The sequence below is a fragment of the Musca domestica genome, unplaced genomic scaffold (genome assembly GCF_030504385.1).
Source record: "Musca domestica strain aabys unplaced genomic scaffold, Musca_domestica.polishedcontigs.V.1.1 104, whole genome shotgun sequence".
NCBI classification, from domain to species: Eukaryota; Metazoa; Arthropoda; class Insecta; order Diptera; family Muscidae; genus Musca; species Musca domestica.
Window position 1 is genome coordinate 1,180,235 of NW_026712121.1, and position 16,915 is coordinate 1,197,149.

A 16,915-nucleotide genomic window follows, 5' to 3' on the forward strand; every position below is an offset into this window, starting at 1 on the left:
TTTAAATGTGAATAAATCTTTTGTGTTTCGTACCATCGCCCGTTGCCGTGATACTGGTAGCGTAACCCGACGTCAAGGAAGTGGACGAAGTGGAAGAAAACAGCAACTTTAATAGAAATGGTTCGAAAAGTAAAGAAGCGACTTGATCGAAACCCGCGTCGCAGTGGCCGAAAAATGGCTCGAGAGCTGAATATATCGCAATATTCCATTCGGCAAATATTAAAAAATGAGCTCGGGGTTAAGCCATTGAAGTTCCAAAAAGTGCACGAACTTACACCGCAACAGAAAGAAAATAGACTCAAAAGAGCTAAAGTGTTGCTTCGCTTGGCCGAATGTGGTGAACTGCCGAATTTGGTTTTCTCCGATGAGAAAACATTCGTTGTCCAGCAGTTTGTAAACAAACAAAAGAGTTCAGCTGGAAATGTGTACCTTCGGTTGGCCACCAGACCAGACACTCAAGCGCCGGCCATGGTGATGGTGTGGGCCGCCATAACAGCCGATGGTATCAGAATAAATGCCGATTATTATCGCGAAAATTTTCTGGAGGGATGTATTAAAGCCTTGGGCACTCAAATATTTTGGTCACAGTGCTTGGCCATTCCAACAGGACTCAGTACCATCGCACTCCAAGAATGGTTACAAAATAAGGTTCCTTGCTTTATTTCCAGCGCACAATGGCCACCGAAATCTCCGGATACCAATCCGTTGGACTATTGTGTCTGGAGTATTTTGGAAAGCAAGATTGGCACTAAAAAATACCAAAGTGTCGATCACCTCAAGCTAGCGCTTCGCCGGGAATGGGCCTAAATACCGCAGATCAACATTCGGGCGGCGTGTGACGGTTTCATTGGCCATTGAAGGCCATAATTCGTGCCAAGGTGACCAATTCGAACAAATCTAAACTTATTCTAAAATTTAATGATATTTCCGATATTTTGGCTTTTATTCAATAAAATTAAAAAAAAAGTAAAAATTATGGCTTTTGACTTTGTTTCAGTTTTTTTTTATCTCACCCTGTACTTATTTCCAAAAAGAATTCCAATTTTCAGGACTCTAGCTCTATAGGTTCTCCCAAATCCAATTTGTAATTTGATTTTAAATTTTCAATTGACCAAATTTTGTACATTTTAGTACATATAAGTACAAATTTCCAAAACTACCTCCATATCCCAATTCCACACTCCGACAGAAATCTGATCCGCATTCCAGGATTCAAACTATACCGGTTCTTCCAAAATGTATATTGTACTATTTAATACACATAAATACGAATTTCTGAAACTTCCAAAATACCCTAATCCTACAATGCCATAGTAATCATATTTTCGAATTTCAGGATTCCAACTCTGTTGGGTCTCCCAAAATGTTAAATTGTACCAAATTTAGTAAACATAAGTAGGAATTCCAAAACTACCTACATTCCTTAGTCCTAGAATGCAATAGTAATATTTTTTTCAAATTTAAGCATTCCAGCTCTTTCGGTTCACCCAAATCGAAATTTTACCAAATTTAGAACCATTTAGAACTTTTCGTGCACATAAGTTCACATTTCGTAAACTGCTTACATATACCAATCCTACACTCTGCCAGAAATATTGATTCTAAATTTTAGGATTGCCGCTCCATCCGTTCCTCCAATTTCGAATTGTAACAACATTTAGTACTGTTTAGTACTTTTTGTATACTTTAGTACTTATTCTCAAAACTACCTCCTTGCAACGACCCAAATCCTCAACCTTGATTCCTATTCCAAATTTCAAAGTTTTAGCTCTAATCCTTAACATGATACGAAGTGGTACTAAATATATAGTACATTTTAGTATTTTTCGTAATCTTATAGTGCGAATTTTCTAAAATCCTTTTGCACATCTATCGTATAGTCCACCAGTGACCAAAAAGCCAAATTTGAGAGTTCTAGCTCTACTGGTTCGTCAAATACAAAAGGTACCAAATTTAGTATCTTTGAGTACTTTTCGTACCGTTCTAGTACGGATTTAAAAAAACCCAGCCCTATCTGACACCTTCGGACTAAAAATTTCAAGATTCTAGCTTAAGCTAAGTCTGATCGTTGATAAATCATTAAGTCAGTCAGTTGTTACGTGCCGCTTTAGGCGTTAACCAGATTTGGGGGACCAACTAGCTCAGTTGACGTCTTCATCGTATAGGTCCATCCCATCCGGCAACCCACGGCAGTCACACTTATTCTAAACCAAATGAACACAACTATCACCGCGACACACAAAAGTAGGAAGGACCATCGCAAACACGGTCGCCACACAGTCAGTCAATTACTTTACTCTTTTATTAATTAGACATAAGTACGAACTTCCAAAATTTCCTACATACCCCAATCCTGCAATGCAATAGTAATATTTTTTCCAAATTTAAGCATTCCAGCTCTATTGGTTCATACAAACCGAAAATGTACCAAATTTAAAACCATTTATTACTTTTCGTGCACATAAGTTCAAATTTCTAAAACTATTCCATATCCAAATCCTTCTCTCCGCAAGTGATGTTACTTTAAAATTTCAGGATTTCAGCTCCATCCGTTCCTCCAATTTCGAATTGTACCAAAATTTAGCACCGTTTAGTACTTTTCGTTTACATGAGTACACGTTCTCAAAACTACCTCCTTAGATCAACCCAACCCCTCAACCTTGTTTCCCATTTCAAATTTTAGCTCTAACCGTTCACATGATACGAAATAGTACCAAATTTGATACTATTCGTACACCTATAGTGGGGATTTCCAAAAATCTTTTGGCACATCTATCACACAGCCGTTTCGTCTGGGCGTTGATGAATCGATGATTCAGTAGGAATGCCTGCCAATCAGTAAATTAAGTACTTTATTCTTATATTAATTACACATAAGTACGAATTTCCAAACTTCCTACACATCCCAATCCTACACTACTCAAAACTTCCAAAACTATCTCCGTATCTCAATCATACAATTCCATAGAAATGTTATTTCCAAATTTCAGAATTCCAACTCTTTGGTCCTCCCAAAATTTAAATTGTACCAAATTTAGTACCAATTAGTACACATAAGTACTAATTTCCCGCTCTGGAATACAATAGTAATCTACATTCTACATTTCAGATTTCCAGCTCTATCGGTTCACCTAAATCGAAAGTGTACAAATTTAGTACAATTTAGTGCTGTTCGTGCACATAAGTACAAATTTGGAAACCTATTTCCATTCCAATCCAATTCTACTCTCTCCCAGTAACATTAATTTAAATTTTCTGAATTCTACCTCCATCCGTTCCTTTAAATTCGAATTGTACCAACTTTGGTACCGTTTGGTACTTTTCGTATAAATGACCCAAATCCTTGATTTTCATTCGAAATTCCAAGTTTAATAGTACCAAATATAGTTCTTTTAGTACTTTTCTAAAATATCTTCATAAGTCATGCTTCATCCGTCTCGTCTGGGCGTTGATCAAGTCATTCAATTGCTTTTCATTTTTATAATACAGACGAAAAGATCTATTGATCTATCTTAGGATGTAATTCTGCCAAAAAAAAAAATATATGCAGATCTGCAATAAATATTTTTAAAGTTCATCCATTTATTTATTTCTCGATTGAGAATATGGAAAACATAACTACCCCAGAAGATGTTCGCTGTCATTCAAAAAACACATCTCAACACCAAATTTAATTACGATGTCAAGCCCCCTTAGCAGTACACATTTTACCATAGGCCCATAATCCAATATTGCACACACACACACACACTTTGTGAAAAATCAGTTCATGGTTCAAGCAGACACTCTAAACTCTCACTAACAATAGAAAACAATAACAATGACAACAAATAAAATATGCAAAAATACACATATTTTTGTTGTACGAAATTGTTTCACACTTTGCGAAAGAGGCAATCCCGCGCCAAGAAACAAAGGAAACATTAAAACAATTGAAACAAAAGCAAAAATGCTGGCTGGTGTTCCACCGACAATTGGTGATATGATCACAGAGACAACAGCGATAGAAACAAAACAAAACTACACGAAATACTCAATGAATGTCATAAATTGTGCAAAATAGCTTACCAAAAACTTGAAGAATAAACAGAGCCAACAACATTGCCTAAAAACACAGACACACACTATGACATAGTTATATGGCATCACATCTCCTTTAAAGTAAAGTACAGAGACTGACAGGCTGTCTGCTAGACAACAAGTTGCAATACTGAGATCTTCTTATGTTGAGCAGACAAGAATGGCAAGAAATTGTCTTGGGGCTGATGCAGCGACAACCAATTGCTGGTAGTTGAGAGAAGACGCCAACAGCAGCAAAGATGTGGTGACGAGAAATCAAAAAAAAGAAAAAAATTAAAACAATGACAGAATTTTTGTATGGCAATGATGGGGTTCTTAAATAGTGGAATATTATGGGCTGAGTTGAAAATTCGGGCCGGACCGGCTATATGATACCCTACACCACTCTTCGTATTTAGTAGAGCTCGTTTATTTTCATAGAATAGCAATCTAACCTCAGGTTTTAAGCAAAGTTATATCAACTTTTTAAGCAAAGTTATATTAACTTTGCCAGATTTGGATAGTAGGAAATTATCATCATTATGATCAGCGAGGTTCAATAGTACGACATAAACGTTACCAACAAACTTACGATGTGTTATGTGGGATATTAAAATATTTTAGCAGTTTATGAGGTGTTACACTTTTTTACTTTCTATATAGGTATATGACAGGTCAAACGGACCATCTCTGCTCTAGTGCCACATAACATTAAAAAATATTTATTGGAGCAATAGATAAACCGGACCGAGTTTCACCAAATGGAAAAATTCGATTGAAAAAAAAATCTATCCAATTTAGTTTGATATTATAGATATGCTGGACTATAACCCTAAAATCGGATGAAGATGTACATCGAAGCTATATAAAAATCTGAACCGATCTCGATACAATTTGGGAGAGGTATTTTTGAGCTGTATCCGATGTCCGGTATCAAATATCATTGTTGTGTAGTGCTACACATTTGTGGGACTTCAACACCAAATCGGCTGATACATATATATGGGAGCTATAGGTATATCTAAAGCGATTTTCACCAATATTTGAAGTACTTATGTTTGGGCGGACTTCCATCGGAAATGACAAAATTTGGGCTGATATTAGCCATTTGGTGCACAATTATCTCAAAATCGTTTGAAGATATATATGGAAGCTAAATCTAAATTTGAACTGATTCTCACCAATTTCAATAGGATTCATCCTTGGGCCAAACAAATATTGTTTGGAAAATTTCACCTCAGTCGCTGCTACCTGAATTTTGTTCACAACAATACATGAATAGGGTATAACAATGAGGCATGTGCTATAGACGTTCATGGCCGACCATTTGATATCCTAAAACACTACAATATTTTGGAAGTCCCCTTATGTCCAAATCGATTTCTGAAATGATGTCATGGAGCCCTGCTCAATTGTTCTCTTAAGTTTTTGACCGGTGGCATTTTATAGCTAAATATAATTCAATGGTCATCCGAAATGCCTGTTCTTAAATCTCTTATCATGCAAAATTCCGTGTCGATTGGTTTTCAATTGTGACCTGTAGAGCGACTGCAAAATCCGGAAAATAGTAATTTTTGAACTTTTTCATGTATCTTCAAAAAATGGCGTTAATTCTAACTCAGGCAAATTTTCGTGAGGATCGGACGATAATTGCGACGTGTACATAATAAAAATTTGACAAAAATTGAAAAAAAAAAAATATTCACCTTTTTTATTGGCATGTATTTTATTGTTTTCTGACAAGAGACCATTCCGAATTGATGAGAATTGAGAAAATCAGTCCGGCGATTCCTGACTTATAAGCAGTATAACTAATATATAGGTAAAATCTATATGTAAAAGAAATATATAGATTGTACCTATTTCGCTACATATCCCATACCTTTGCTATCAGCATCGCTGTGATGGTCAAATTGGTAGGCTTCTGCCCAGTTCTAAACTCTAACTCCATGAACAATTCCGCGTCGATTTATCCATAATTGTGCCCTGTAAAGCAACAGCAAAATCAGGAAATGTTTCTGTTTTTCGTCAATTTCAACCCCTAAATATTTTACGATCATCTCCAAAAACAATAGGCCTCTATTCTGACCCTAACCCCACCTCCGTTTTTAATTTCGGCGATCAGTCCATAGTTGCGACCTGTAGTGTGATTACAGATTAACTTGGACAGACCTACGGACGGACATATATAGCTACATCGGCGAGATAGGAAGAACCATATATAGTTTCCTATGTCGGGGACCAATATTTCGATGTGTTACATAATACAGCAACACATAGTGGTAATAGAATAAATCGCTGTCAAATCAGTTCGTCAATATCAATATATAAATTAATATTTATTAACAAAATATAGCGTGGGTTCTTGGGAAGGAGAAATGCAAATATGTTTTGTTTTATTTTGCCAACATTCAGTTTTCAAAGGTCATTTGTTTACATCAAATATTTAATGATTTCATTCGTTTTGCCCACATCCTACGATATTTGTAGAATTGGCAAAATACTATTTTTTTGTTTGTTTTTTTTTTTTTTTTTTTTTTTTTTTTTTTTTTTTTTGTAGAATTTCGTTGTGATAGCTTCTCAAAACAAAATACTGACATAGCAAATAACAATTTTGAATTTAATTAATGGCTGTGTTTGGGTAATCACACCCTAAAAGGGATGATAACTGGCGTGTGTGTTCACTCAATGCAATTCATCAAATTCCACAACTGAGATAATCGCATTGTTGTTGTTCACGTTTACATAAATTCTATTCACGATTTTAGAACTGAGTGCACCACCCACTCAAGATGAGACGTTTTTGTTTTCATTGTGATGATATGATGAGGGTATAGCTATGATTTTATTTTAGAAGTCAATTATTTACCATGATTTTATTTTCTGATAATTATAAGCAATAAATAATATTTCGAAATTTTTGATCGACGAAATATTAAAACTATTTTTTATTTTATGTTTTGCAGATTTCCTGCCAACTTAAAAGTAGAGGTAAGTTTTTGAAATCAGTTTTATAACCTCAGCCAGATGGCTACATTTGATACGGCTAAAATGTGCCTAATCGAAATAAGGGTGTTTTAGACATTAGGTCTCTTTGGACCAAATACTATTGAGGACATTTGGAGACGATCTAAGGATGTCCGTCCATCTGTCTGGCTCGTGCGCACAAAATCGGTTATTTTGAAGTTTACCGAAGAGTATAATTGTAAAACCATTGCCCAGTTGACCCACATCCAGCGTTTTTGTCCAAAACTATTTATTCTATTACTGTGTCCATATGTAAACCCTAGAATCCAAGAGTAATCTCAATAACAAATTTCAGGATATCAGCTCTATCTCTCCTCCTATTACCATATTTAGCAGTATTTAGTTCTTGTCGTACAGTTAAAGTACGCATTTTTAATCTTAATATTAAATTGCAGGACAATTTCGATATTTAGTACCATTTCGTACAATTACCGCAATGTAAAAATTTTATAGCTTAATCACGGTAAAATGTTAGGACTTTTTGTACAAATATAGTACACATATCCAACATAAACTCCATATCTCAATCCCAGATACCAATAGTGACATGTGTATCTAATTTAAGGATTTTAGCTCTATCCCTTCACCCGATACCAAATTTAGTACGATTAAGTAATTTTCATACTAACCTGGAACGAATTTCCAAACCAAAGCCAAATCGCAAACTCAGATACCATCTGTAATCTAAATATCAAATTTGAAAGGGATAGAAACCCTTCACCTAATGCCAAATACAGGATGAGATGAAAAAGCTGCAATCAACTTCAGACTGCTGTCATTTCCAGGCCACTCGTCCGACAGCTGTTAAAATTATTCTAGTGACAGCTCATTATATTGTTTACAAGCGTACAAGAGCATTTTTCAGAAAAAAGTTATTCGTGATGGAATTTAAGCGTGATAGTGTGATTTCTTTATATTTGGCTGGAAAACCACACGTGGCTATCGTTAGAGCACTACAGCATTTAAATGTGAAAAAACATTTCGTGTCTCTTACCATCGTTCGTTACCGTGATACTGGTAGCGTAGTCCGACGTCAAGGAAGTGAACGGAAAAAAACAGCAACATCAGCGGAAATGGTTCGATAAGTAAAAAAGCGACTTTATCAAAACCCTCGTCGCAGTGGCCGAAAAATGGCTCGTAAGCTGAACATATCGCAATATTCCATTCGGCAACTATGGAAAAATGAGCTCGGGGTGAGGCAATTGAAACTCCAAAAAGTGCAAGAACTTACACCGCAACAGAAAGAAAATAGACTCAAAAGAGCTAAGAAGTTGCTTCGCTTGGTGGTGAACTGACGAATTTGGGTTTCTCCGATGAGAAAACATTCGTAGTCTAGCAGTTTGTAAACAAACGAAATTATTGTGTTTACTTGTCAAAGAGGTCAGCTGAAAATATGCACCTTCGGTTGGCCAAAAGAACTCAAGCGCCGGCCATGGTGATGGTGTGGGCCGCCATAACAGCCGATGGTCGCTCTACGATCGTATTAATCGACCGTGGCATCAGAATAAATGCCGAATATTATCTCGAAAATATTCTGGAGTTCACGCAATCATTTTGGCCACAGACCTTGCACATTCCAACAGGACCCAGCCCCATCGCACTCAGCACGCGCCACCCAAGAATGGTTACAAAATGAGGTTCCTCGCTTCATTTCCAGCGCACAATGGCCACCAAAATCTCCGGATGCCAATCCGTTGGACTATTGAATCTGGAGTATTTTCCGACATTGTTTGCTTTCATTCAATGAAATTTAAAAAAACAGTAAGGGTCGGGCGGGGCCGACTATTTAATACCCTACACCTACACCACTATGCATATTTAGTAGAACTCTCGTAAAAGAAAGGTTTATATTGCAATTTCTGAGCTCTATGATATATCTGGTACAAAATATCATTATGGTAGAGTGCATATTTCGAAAGTTGGACATTTAAAAACCGAATCGGATGAAACATATATATGGGAGCAAATTTGCTAAACTCGGTTGAATTTCGAAAATTCACTCCATTTGGGCTAATATTACCTATTTGGTGCACAATAAACCCGAAATCGAATAATGATATATATGAAGGCTATATCCAAATCTGAGCCGACCTTCATAAAATTGAAAACATCTATTTCTTGGCTGCATCTGATATTTGGTACCAAATATTATTCTTGTATCGTGCACCAAATTTGAAGTACTTATTTCTATACAAAATTCGGTCTGAAGTGCCAAAATTCACTGATATTAGCCATTTGGTGCAGAAGAAACCTAAAATCGGATGAAGATATATATGGGAGCTATAGCTATATCTCAACCGATTTTCACCAAATTTGAAGCACATGTTTGTACGCTCGGTTGGATGTAGCAAAATTCACACCATTTGGACTGATATTAGCCATTTGGGGCACAAGAAACCTAAACCTATATCTAAATTTGGACCGATTTTCACCAACTTCAATAGGGTTCACCCTTAAGCCAAACAAATGTTATTTAGGAAATTACATCTCAATCGCATAATAAATGCGATCTGCATTTTGTTTACAAAAATACATGGACAGACAGACGGATGATCACTAAAAGCAACTATGGGTCTATCTCGTTTTCTCGTGGTATAGCGATTAAGGATTAACAAAAATATTTTAAGAATCTCTTTGTTAGAAATAATTTATTAAACAAAATGTTTTGTTAGTTATACCCTACACCACAAGGTGGTCAGGGTATTATGTATTTGTGCATTTGTTTGTAACAGGCAAAAGGAAACGAGATAGACCCATAGTTCCTTTTGATGATCTGCATAGAATCACATTCTGAGTCGATTTATGCATGTCCGTCCGTCCGTCCGTCTGTCCATGTATTTTTGTAAACAAAGTACAGGTCGCATTTATTGCCCGATCCAGATGAAATTTTGCACAGATCATTTGTTTGGCCCATGGACGAACCCTATTGAAATTGGAGATAATCGGTCAAAATTTAGATATAGCTCCCATATATATCTTCGTCCGATTTACCTTTTATTGTGCACCAATCGAGTAATATCAGCCCGAATTGAATGGAAATTTGCATATACACCCAAATAAGCCCTGAAAATAAGTATGCTAAATTTGATCGAAATCGGTTCAGATATAGCTATAGCTCCCATATATATTGTTCATCCGATTTGTTATTTTTGTCCTCCGCAGCCGTAATATGCGCTCTGTAACAACATTATTTGGGGAAATATATCAAATGCAGCTCAGAAATACCTTTGCCAAATTTTATCGAGATCGGTTCAGATTTGGATATAGCTCCCATAAATAACTTCGTCCGATTTACCATTTATTGTGCACCAAACGTCTAATATTTGTCTAAATGGGATAGAATTTGGCACTTACGACCGAATTGAGTCTAGAAGCTAGTATGTCAAATTTGGTGAAGATCGGTTCAGATATAGCTATAGCCTACATATATATTGTTCATCCGATTTGTTATATTTTTGTTACCCACAACCGTAATATGCACTCGATAACAACGATATTCAGGGAAATATATCAAATACAGCTCAGAAATATCTTCGCCAAATTTTATCGAGATCGGTTCAGATTTGGATGTATCTCCCATATATATTTTTATCCGATTTTAAATTATTTGTGCACCAAATGGGCAACACAAGTCCGAATTTAAAAGATACTTCGGCATTTTTAGTCCTTTGAACTTTAAATTATAATTATAATCATAGCGTGTATGATTGAATTCTCCCATAAAAACTTTTAATTGTTATGTGGGGCTCTTCTAAATTAGCAAAGTGGTGTAGGGTATCATAAAGTCGGCCCCACCCGACTTTAAAACTTTCCTTACTGGTTTATATTTGTTTTTGTCCTTGTATCCGAATTAATTGTCAGAATGACTTTATAGTTCCTATAACAACAATGTTGTTATTGTAAAATTTTAGTTGTTGTAGCTGATGCGAACACCTTATAAATACACCATGATTCAGAGTACATTTAAAAATATTTATTTTTTTTTTATTTCAAAACTTTTAAACTTTTAATTTTTATGGTAATTAATTACTGAAATTAATAACAAGTTTCCTCTGTAGCTGCCATCATCTGACAATTTCCATCCAATTGTTTCAAATCCGCAAGAATATGGGCAGTTTCAGCTTCAGTTATTACCAAAGACGTTTTGGAATCTTCATGGCTGACATGATAACAAACAAAGGCCTGGGCAAAAATTCGATGAATTCTCGGCTCAATTTGTGTTTTTTTTAGAATGCATCCAATTACAGCTCCAATGCCTTGTAAATTATGTTGCAAATTGTAAACCTCCTGCGGTACATTTGTCATTTGGAAATCATTGTGTGATACACATTCATATGGAATATTGGAGCAATGAGGATGTATGGATTGCAAGTCTTTCAAAGTGACATTGGCCTTTTCATTGATCAAATCCATGAAAATGTGATCAGGCAGTTTAAGGATCGCATGTTTTTGAATGCGTTCTAAATTGCCATCCCATACTTTGTAGATACGTTCGCCGATTTGAGGACTGTAAAAGTGTGTAAGACATTCTAGAGTGGCGCCCAATAGTCCCAGTTTCTGAGCCATGGCTAAATCACGATTTATGGTCTGTTGTGGAAAAAGTGCATCATGTTGGGGGCAGATTCCTTCGTTGCGGTTTTGGAACTGACATTTATTGTCCAACTCCTTTAGTTGCTGCAGCACCTGTGATGTCTCCATCCCCGTTATGGCTGCTGTGCTCATGGGAATGTAATGACTCTCATGATATCTCATCAGGGATCGAGCTATAATACCATAGATTCGGTTATCAGTCTGGCCATTGCTTAGCAGACATTTCATGGTGGTTGCAATTCCTTCGAAATTCTTTTGTAATTCCACTAAATCTTCTGGAGCCTTGTGATGATGATGACTTCTGGGCTCACAAGTCACCTGTGGTCCGCTGCACTCGGGACGAATAAGTTGCAAATTTTCTATGACAATGTTTAATTTATCCTGCAACATATCCATAAAATCGGTTTCCCGAAAATTCAAAACCTGTTCCTTCTGAATACTTTGCATATTTGCAGCCAATGCTAGATTGATTTGCTCATCAATTTGGGGATCAAAGGTATCCAGCAGACATTTGAGAATGTTCGATAATTTTTCCAGTTTTTCTGCCACAAGCAAATCCCGTTGGAGGGCAGCTGATTGTCCCGAACTTTCATTATTTTCAAGCGAAATGCAAGGTTCTTCTCCAGCATATACTATTTGACATCTTGGATAGAGAACTCTCAAATTTTTGACCACATACGTTGTTGCTGCATCGGATATCTCCAAACCTCCAAGGGATCTCCTCTCCATTCCTTGATATTTCTGATAGGCGGCAGCTATAATCTCGTAAAACCCATAATCCATGGCACCATTATCGAGTATGCATTTCATTGTTAATGCCATAGTTTCCATGATTTTCTGAGAGGTTTTTAGGTCCTGAGGAATATTTTCGGTATTTTTGAAATTTTGTGCAACACAGGGATATGGTATGGAGGCACAACGGGGATCTATGGACTGCATTTTGCTCAACTTTATCCTTTGCTTCTCGGAGAGCAAATCCATGAATTGCTCTTCGGTGATGTTATAGTTACCATCCTCTTTAACATTTTCATGCATTTCATTAAAGATTTTATAAATTTGATCACCAATCTGGTCCGAGTAAATATTCAAAAGGCATTTAAAGGTGGAACTTAAAAGATAGTGGCCCTCAGCGGCCATATGGTCACGTTGCAAAATTTTTCTACTCTGATACTTTTGACTTTCTATAATTTCCTTATCTCTTAAGGTGCTGGAACAAGGCACTTCACTCTCAATTATCGATTCACATTTCGAATTCAGTTTCCTCATCTCTTCCAAAGCATTTACAATTTCCGCCTCGGCAATGTCCACACCAGATGCCATCCTATCATGTTCGCCTTGATATCTCTTAAAACTCAAGGCAATCACCTGATATATCCCCTCATTAATGGGATTATGTTCCAACAGGCATTTCATTGTGAAACTCATCAGTTCCACACTTTTTTGTATATTTTCTATTTTTGGGGGAATATTGGAAGCGTGCTGATAATGATTTTCCTGGCATGGATGTGGTATTTTCGAACAATCCCTGTGCAGAGATTGTAATTTTGTCAATATTAGCGCCTGTTTTTGACTTAAAATCTCCATAAATTCTTCATCGGGCACTTCATAGAGCCCATCCATTTTGACATTTTCATACATTTCATCATAAATTCGAAATATTTGTTGGCCAATATTATCGTCGTAGTTATTCAAAAGGCATTTTATGGTCGAACTTAAGACATAAAGTCCCTCGGCTGCCATGAGATCACGTTGCCTATTTCCAATGGAAGTTTGTTGCATTTGCCCCACATCTATTTCTCTTGGGTGTGAAAAATCGGCCGCCAGTAGCAGAAGGAGCACTAAAAATGCAATAACAACGAAAATATTTAATATTCTGATATAAAAAAGTACAAGGTCTTGCAGAATTCAATTTTTGAAACTAGTTATAACTTTATTAAGTTCTTTTAGACGCTCAGCCATATGACTACAGAGGGTATATCATTTGATACGACTAAAACATTCCTCATCTTCCTCATTCCTCTTCGAATGAAATCCGTTTCAGGACATTTCGTGTCGACTAGTCTTGTTCGTCCATCTATCTGTCTGTCTGTCTTTCTGAAAAAACAAAACTTAGAACTAGTTCGGAAATGGGAAATATCGGTCCACACTTTCTGGTACCTTCACCACAAAAAGTCAAAATTTTCATAAGAAATCATTTACATCATAAGAAGGGATTGGATCATCCGATTTTGTTCAACTCTAGCCAATCCTTGTATTTACACCAGTGATATGTCAGTTTTTCTAGAACCTCCCTCCAAAGGGTTAACAATAGGTGTTATAAAATATGAAAAAAATAGTCCGATTTTCTTCAAACTTCGCTTATCTCAAAATTTCTTCAAACTCTAGAAAAAAAAAAAAATAAATGAACCACTTTTCCAGTATCTCCCCACAACCGGTCAATATATTGAATACGCATTACGCCCACAAATTTTAAAATGAGCATCAGATTTGTTTTAATTCAGAACCTTCCAATATTTCTACCGCCACAAGATCTGGTGTGAAGATGGTATATAGAGGACCTTGCCTTCTGGTAACCCCCCCTTACAAAGGGGAAAAATTTTAACATTCATTACATGCCCAGTTCTTTTCCAAGTTCGCACATTTCATCGAAATACAGGGTGAGATGAAAAGACTGCAACAAAGTCAAATGGATTGGTATCCGGAGATTTTGGTGGCCATTATGCGCTGGAAATGAAGCGAGGAACTTCATTTTGTAACTAGCCTTGGGTGGCGGTGCGATGGTGCTAAGTCTTTTTGGAATCTAAGTCCAAGGTCTGCGGCCAAAATGTTTGCGTTTCCAAGGCTTTAATACACCCTCCAGAATATTTTCGCAATAATATTCGGCATTTATTCTGATGCCACGGTCTTTGGCAAGTAAACATGATCATTTTGTTTGTATACAAACTACTGGACAACGAATGTTTTCTCATCGGAGAAAACCAAATTCGGCAGTTCACCACTTTCGGCCGAGCGAAGCAACTCTTTAGCTCTTTTGAGTCTATTTTCTTTCTGTTGCGGTGTAAGTTCTTGCACTGTTTGGAATTTCATTGCCCTTACCCCGAGCTAATTTTTCAATATTTCCCGAATGGAATATTGCGATATGTACAGCTCAGCAGCCATTTTTCGACCACTTCGACGAGGGTTTCGATCAAGTCGCTTCTTTACTTTTCGAACCATTCCTGCTGATCTGAAGTTGGTTGCAGTTTTTTCATCTTACCCTGTATAACTATGCCCCCAGGTATTCCGTATTTCGATGATTTTTGTCACACTTTTCACCGAAAATGTTTCAAATTTGGATTTTGAAGTTCCTAATGAGTACTACCTCCCAATGACAGAAAATTGCCTATGCAGGTTCACATATTCGTATAGCCCCTTTATAATGGGTGGCTCCCTATATTCGGCATTTTGCTAATTTTAGCGACATCATTCACCGGAATGGGTCCCTAATGGGTACTACAGCATATGACAGAAAATGGCTTATGTTGGTCCAGGGCTACCTCACTCAGTATTTTGCTGATTTTAGCGACATCCTTCAACGGATTTTTTTTAGGATTCGAATTTGAATATCACTTCTTCGTATAGACCCCAATATAGCGCCAACTCACTATATCTTACATTTTTATGAATTTAGCAATATTTTTATACCCTCCACCACAATATGGAGGGTATATTAAGTTAGTCATTCCGTTTGTAACACATCGAAATATAGATTTTAGATCCCACAAAGTATATATATATATTTTTGATCAACATAAAATTCTAGGTCTATTAAGCGATGTCAGTCCATCTGATGAAATCACTCTAGCTTCCGAACGAAATAAAGTAGGTTGATAAAATTCTACTTAAATGTGTATTAGGTCCGCAGGACTTTTAATATTGAAATGGGTCATGTAGTTCCACGTTTTGGTATTGTTCCCATATAAAGGTACCTCCCGATATTCGGTACTTGATGATTTAAGCGACCTTATTCACCAGAATTTTTTAAATTTGGTATCTGAAGTTCGTAATATATAGTACATCCTATGACAGAAAATTATATGTGCAGGTCACGTTTTGGTATAGCCCCCATATAATATTACCTCCCCATATTCGGTTTTTTGATGATACACGGTTATCGTACTGACCGTAATATGACGGGTCGGTATTTTTAAGATCGGTATTTTTAAGATTTTAACGGATTTTATTTTTTTTTTTTTTTTGAAAATTTCCAAATTTGTGCCAAATGGTGGAGGGTATTCAAAGTTCGGGGTCGAACTTAAAGCTTTTTTTCTTTTTTTTTTTTGAAAATTTACGGCACAAATGAGCATGAACAAATGAGCATGAACCGAGCACAATGAGCATGAACCGAGCACAATTTTAAATTATTCCAAGTTTGCAATTGTCTCAATTATTTTGATTTATTTTTTTAATTCCGAAAAATATTATTGCATTTGGGTACAAACAAATTTGAAATAACTTTCCTTCATGGAAAATTGAAATTTCATTGGATCCCACATATATTGACCACATCTATTGTTAAGAATCACTGCCTCCATCCAAGAAATTCAAATTACCATTTTAAGCATGACGTAAAATTTAGACACTTTTGTATAACATTCTGAATCTTATTATAACACTAATTACGGTGCATTAATTTCTTCTGATATAATCTACAGACATTCAATTAGAGATCTTGTTTCTTGAATGCAACACTTACCAGTTATTACGTTTTGTATTTGTCGATTAGCCATAACGTTTAGATTCAAAAATAAAATTTGTTAAACGAATTTTTTGATTCTTCCGTTGCGTTCTTAACAAGGCACGTTTTCATTACTGATTTTAATCCTTAGCCGATTGCAATTTTTATAGCAGAATTCCCAAATGAAATTTGTCGTAATTCCATTGCAAAATAGATCTACAAATAATTTACAATTTTTTACCTTAGCTGTAGAATTTTATTATTTATCGCCTGAACAAGGGAAGGCAAGCATGATTTTTGTATTGGACTTAAAACCAAATAAATTATGTTTATTAAATAATTTAAATCGAGCTACTGTGAGTGAGTTATACGCCTCGATATCAGAGGTTAAATAGTGTTAAAATTTTTAATTTTGCTGTTTTTTATTTACTGACTAAAACATAAATATTAAAAAGTCTGAAATCTGAAGTCCCATTGTTAAATTGTTATATTAAATAAGTAAAAAAGCTGTAAGTTCGGCCA

The 16,915-nt window shown here is 36.1% G+C and overlaps 1 protein-coding gene across 2 annotated transcripts in view; it reads left to right on the forward strand.

Moving 5' to 3' along the window:
- The window catches only part of LOC101892224 (uncharacterized), a 185,916-nt gene that overhangs the window by 100,157 nt on the left and 68,844 nt on the right, over window positions 1-16,915 (forward strand). For both annotated transcript variants that reach the window (XM_059128317.1, XM_005185338.3), the window contains exon 4: window positions 7,026-7,050. The gene's annotated coding sequence lies outside the window, so the exon portion shown is untranslated. The remainder of the gene's footprint in view (window positions 1-7,025; window positions 7,051-16,915) is intronic.